The 5,597-nt window shown below is 43.7% G+C and overlaps 1 pseudogene; it reads left to right on the forward strand.

Annotated features, from left to right (window-relative positions):
* LOC102489849 (myosin regulatory light chain RLC-A-like) overlaps positions 1 to 2,430 on the forward strand; it is a 32,876-nt pseudogene extending 30,446 nt beyond the window's left edge.
* The last annotated feature ends 3,167 nt before the right edge of the window (positions 2,431 to 5,597 follow it).

Consider the following 5,597-nt stretch of genomic DNA (forward strand, 5'->3'; position numbering starts at 1 on the left):
AGTTTCTTTTTCTTGAAGTAAGCATCGGTAAGGTGCTTTGGGATTTTTACTTTGCTAATATCAATTTTTGTGGAGGTGGTGATGACAAGTTTCTGGTGTGTTCTGTGCAGTGGATCTCAATTGAGGACCAGCGGTCCAGTTACAAGTAGCAAGCCACTGCTCAGCTGCTTCAGGAAAACCACTCTCTTGCCTCTCTGGTGTCCAGTAAGGATGATCAGAATGGTCCCAGGAGCGATGCTAATTCACAGCTTTCTCATATGTGGGACTCAACAGCTTTCGAGACACATCTTCAGTAGGATAATACCTAGGCATTTTGTGCAGTTTAACCACCCGGGTACCACCATTCTTGTCTCCACCAACTGGTTTTGTGACAGTCACAAGAACCTTCTCCCTCTTTTTCTTTTTGATCCTGGATTTAGTGGTCGAGTATTTCCTCTTGTAATGGCCTTCCTGGAAAACATGGCAGACCTTCCTAAAATACATGGCAGACCGGGAGTATCTGCTGATGCCCCTGACTAGGGCAAGGTTTCGGCTGCAATGGGGCTTCCCCTTCTTGGGCTTTTTAGGCTTGGGGTCACCCTTTTTAACCTTGCTACTGGCATCAGCCTTCTTGGCTTCAGGTTTCTTCTCCTTAGCATCCTGCTTTGCAGCTTTTTCACCTGCCATCTTGTACAGTGGGAAAGAGCTTCTATTTTATTTTTAAAGAATTTTTAAATTTAATTTTATTTATTCATTTGCTTATTTTAATTTGACCGGAGAGAGACACACACAGAGAGAGGGAAAGTGAGAAAGCAAGCCACCATGTCTGGGACTCAAACCATGGTTGGCCATGTGGGAGTGTCCAGTGCCTTAACCATTACACCACCTGCTGGTCCCCTCCTTTATTATTTTAAAATTACATCTTGATTGTTTTTTCTCTAAGGAATATTTAGTTCCTTAGGAATGGAAAAATGTAGTATCTGTGCACGATTCTCCATGCCTAGGTGTGGAACAGCCACTCATCAAACATTCGCTGAACCAAAACCTACCTGAGAGTCCAAAAGAGCTCTATCAGAATCAAGAAGTCATTTGTAAACTAGGGATTGTCCAACAACTAGCTAAGCCCTAGTTAACATTATTCTTTCTAGATAGAAACAGCCTACTTTCCTCTAAAAATGTTCATTGAATGAAATGAAATGAGATATGTAAGATTAAGTAGCACAGGGCATGGTATTTAGTTGAAACTCAAAAAACATAATGTGTTAATGGAGTTATGTCAGAAATGGCTCGAAGTCCAGTCTCTTTTTTAATTTTTAAATTTTTTTCAGAGAGAGATTTTTGCTATAGAGCATGTGAGCTCTCCAAGGAGACAGAGAGACAGAAGGTAAGAAATTACACAACCCCCTCAGGGGGGTGGCCACACCACAATCCTTCCTCCATTCTCCTCTCGGTATTTCAGGCATGCACGTATACGTGCCCAACTTGAGTTTCAAGCCACCAGCTCTGGGACTCGAACTATAGGTGACTATGTGGGAGTCCATCAACATAACCATTATGCCATCTGCTGGTCCCCAGGCCAGTCTTTTTTTTTTTTTTTTTTTTTTAAATAATATTGCAAGAGGCTCGGATTCCCGTGGCTCTGCAGAGATTTAACCACCACCTTGTCGAGCAAAAGGGCAAAGACCAAGAACATAAAAAAAAACACCCTCAGTGCGCAACACTCAATGTGTTTGCCGTGTCTGACCAGTCACTGATTCAGGAGTTTAAAGAGGCCTTCAGCGTGATTGATCAGAACAGAGATGGTTTCATTGACAAGGAAGCTTTGCCTCACAGGGGAAGAATCCAGCTGATGAGTATCTGGATGCCATGTGAGGCTCCAGGCCCCGACGTTTCACCATGTTTCTCACAGTGTTTGGTGAGCAGTTACATGGCACAGATCCAGAAGATGTCATCAAATTTGCTTCTGCTTGCTTTGATAAAGAAGCAGCTGGCACCGTTCAGGAAGACTACCTGAAGGAGCTGCTGCCCACAATGGGAGACTGTTTTACAGACGAGGAGGTGGACGAGCTGTACTGAGAGACACCTATTGATAAAAAGGGGAATTCCAATGACATCGAGTTCACATGCATCTTTTTTTTTTTGGAGAGGTTTTCGCTACAGGGCGCGTGCGCTCACCAGACAGAGTCAGAGAGACAGAAAGCGAGAAATCACCCCCCGGGGGGGGATGGCCACGCCACAATCCCTTCTCCCCCATTCTCCTCTTGGGATCTTGGGCACGCCCGCCCACGCGCCCAGCATGAGTTTACGCCACCGGGTCCTGGACGTGAACCACAGTCGACTACGTGGGAGTCCAGCGACATAGCCATTATGCTAACTGCTGGTCCCCACACGCATCCTTAAACATGGAGCAAAAGACAAAGATGACTGAGAGAACTTCAAATTCCAGCCAAATGTCCCTTCTTGCCACTTTGAGTATTTCTGAGATTTTCTCTCGCACGCCCTTAGCTTTGCAGCTTTTGCCTTTCTTGTTGTATTTATTTTCAGACATTTGGGGCATTTGTATCTTTTAAAAAAATTATTTATTTTACTTTATTTATTCATTCATTTTATTTTTAATTTGACCAGAGAAAGAGAGAAAGTGAGAAAGCAAGCCATCAGATTCAGGGCTTAAACCATGGTTGGCCATTGTGGGAGTGCCCTGTGCCTTAACCACCATGCTATCCACTGGTCCCAAGGAGCACATTTATCTTTATAATCAAACTGGAAATGGGACTTTTGCCATTTTCAGAATAGAAAATAGGATAATTTAACTTACTAGCTCTCCCTCCTTTCGATATCTGTGGTCTACACAGAGTCAATATATTTTTTCAGAAAAAGTTATTCATTCAGTTTTGTCTGAACAGTAACTAAACTTTGTGATAAAATGTTAAAAATCTTGCAAGAAGGCACATGCACTGGTCAAGAGACAGAGAGAAAACCAGAAAACACCTCTCATGAGGTGTAATCATGCCACTAAGATCTTGGATACACACCCACACCTGCTGATGGTATTTCTCAAGCCATTGAGGCTGGGACCCAAACTGTGGTCAGCCATATGGGATCTCGTTCCCTTAACCATCAGGCTATAAGGCCAGCCCAATTTCTGGTTTTATTTTCTATTGCTTTAGTGTAAAGATGTTCTACACACATTTTCTCCAAAAATTCCTTGTGATAGGGGCTGGACAGTAGTGTAGAGCTAAAACATGATGCTCTTCCAGGCTGACCTACATGGGAAGGTTCTGGGTCATGTGTAGAGACTGTCCTGAGTGTGCTGGGATGTACCCATGAATGTGCCCATGTTCCAGGGGCTGACTGAACCTGTGGATAGATCATGATGTCAAGATCTTGCTGGGGGGAGCCAGCAGGTTAGGTATGGTGGTTAAGGCATTGGACTCCTGACTGGCCAACTGTGGTTTGAGCCCTGGGCCCGGTAGCTTGAGACTCACTCCAGGCACATGTATATGTGTGTCCAAAGCCCCCAAAAATGAATGGAAAATAAGGGATTGTGGTGTGGTCACTTATCCCCGGGGGATGGTTTCTCACTCCCCCCTCAACTCTGTCTCTCTCTTGGGAGTGCCTGTCAATCTTTCTCTCTGTCTCTTTCTCATAGAAGAAATAAATAAGTTATAAAAATTCTTTGTTATAAACCATCCTTCAACTGTGATAAGAGTACCTCACAAGTTCCTAGATTAGGTAGTTATTAAAATAAAATCCCCTCTTTCTTTTTGGTTCTCATTAGCTGTCCTCCACGGTAGCAAAAGAAATAAAAACTAAGCTGTGGTGTTCAGAACATAGATTACCTGTGGGGAGGATGACTGTGTGGAATGAAGGCGCCTGTTGGATATACCTCAGTCCCAGTGGTTTTACACAGTGTATACAACTGCCAACATTCACCCATTGCTGCAGGTCGAATTGTGTCCCTTAAGAAAATACATTAAAGTCCTAACCTCTGGTAACTATAAATATGACCTTATTTGAAAACAGCGTCTTTGCAGATGTAATAAAGTTATAATGATGTCATTAGGGAAGACACTAATCCAGTATGACTGCTATTCTTATAAAAAGAGAGAAATTTGGGACAAGCAGTTGGCATAATGGGTATGTTGCTGGACTCCCATGTAGCTGACTGCAGTTCGAGTCCCCAGGCTTGGTGGCTTAAACTCACACCAGGCATGTGTACGTGTGTGCCCAGGATCCTGAGAGAAGAAGGGATTGCCATCCTCCCTGGGGGAGGTGATTTCTCACTTTCTGTCCCTCTGTCTCTCTGTCTTTCTGGTGAGTGCACAAGCCCTATAGCAAAAACTTCTTAAAAAAAAAAAAAAGATAGAAAGAAAAAAAGAGAAATTTGGACATAGACACTCAATGAGAAAATGCTGTGTGAAAATATGAGAGGAGAAGACTATGTAAAAACAGAGGCAGAGAAATGCCAGAGATTGTAATCACCTCCAAAAACTAGGAGATCAGAAAGATTCTTATTTAATTATTTATTTATTTTTAAAAATGTGCTATAGGGCCCATGCACTCTCTGAAGGGAGAGCGAGAAAGAGAGAGAAATAGAGAAAGCATCCCCCAAGGCATATGATCACGCCTAATTCCCTCTCCTTCACTCTCCTCCCAGGATTTCAGGAAAACACACACACACACACACACACACACCTGACACATTTTTTTCCCCAAGCCGCTGTGTCTGGGACTCAAACCATGAATTCAGACATCTGAGATCCAGCCACCCCAACCACCTGCCACCAACTGGCCCAAGTAAAGATTCTGTTCAGAGTTTTGGAGGGACTGTGGCTCTGCTTACATCTGAGCTTGGATTTCTAGCCGCCGCAACTGAGATTATTTTCTATTGCTTTAGTGTAAAGATGTTCTACACACATTTTCTCCAAAAATTCCTTGTGATAGGGGCTGGACAGTAGTGTAGAGCTAAAACATGATGCTCTTCCAGGCTGACCTACATGGGAAGGTTCTGGGTCATGTGTAGAGACTGTCCTGAGTGTGCTGGGATGTACCCATGAATGTGCCCATGTTCCAGGGGCTGACTGAACCTGTGGATAGATCATGATGTCAAGATCTTGCTGGGGGGAGCCAGCAGGTTAGGTATGGTGGTTAAGGCATTGGACTCCTGACTGGCCAACTGTGGTTTGAGCCCTGGGCCCGGTAGCTTGAGACTCACTCCAGGCACATGTATATGTGTGTCCAAAGCCCCCAAAAATGAATGGAAAATAAGGGATTGTGGTGTGGTCACTTATCCCCGGGGGATGGTTTCTCACTCCCCCCTCAACTCTGTCTCTCTCTTGGGAGTGCCTGTCAATCTTTCTCTCTGTCTCTTTCTCATAGAAGAAATAAATAAGTTATAAAAATTCTTTGTTATAAACCATCCTTCAACTGTGATAAGAGTACCTCACAAGTTCCTAGATTAGGTAGTTATTAAAATAAAATCCCCTCTTTCTTTTTGGTTCTCATTAGCTGTCCTCCACGGTAGCAAAAGAAATAAAAACTAAGCTGTGGTGTTCAGAACATAGATTACCTGTGGGGAGGATGACTGTGTGGAATGAAGGCGCCTGTTGGATATACCT

The sequence above is a fragment of the Tupaia chinensis genome, unplaced genomic scaffold (assembly GCF_000334495.1).
Source record: "Tupaia chinensis unplaced genomic scaffold, TupChi_1.0 Scaffold000147_1, whole genome shotgun sequence".
Classification (NCBI taxonomy): Eukaryota; Metazoa; Chordata; class Mammalia; order Scandentia; family Tupaiidae; genus Tupaia; species Tupaia belangeri.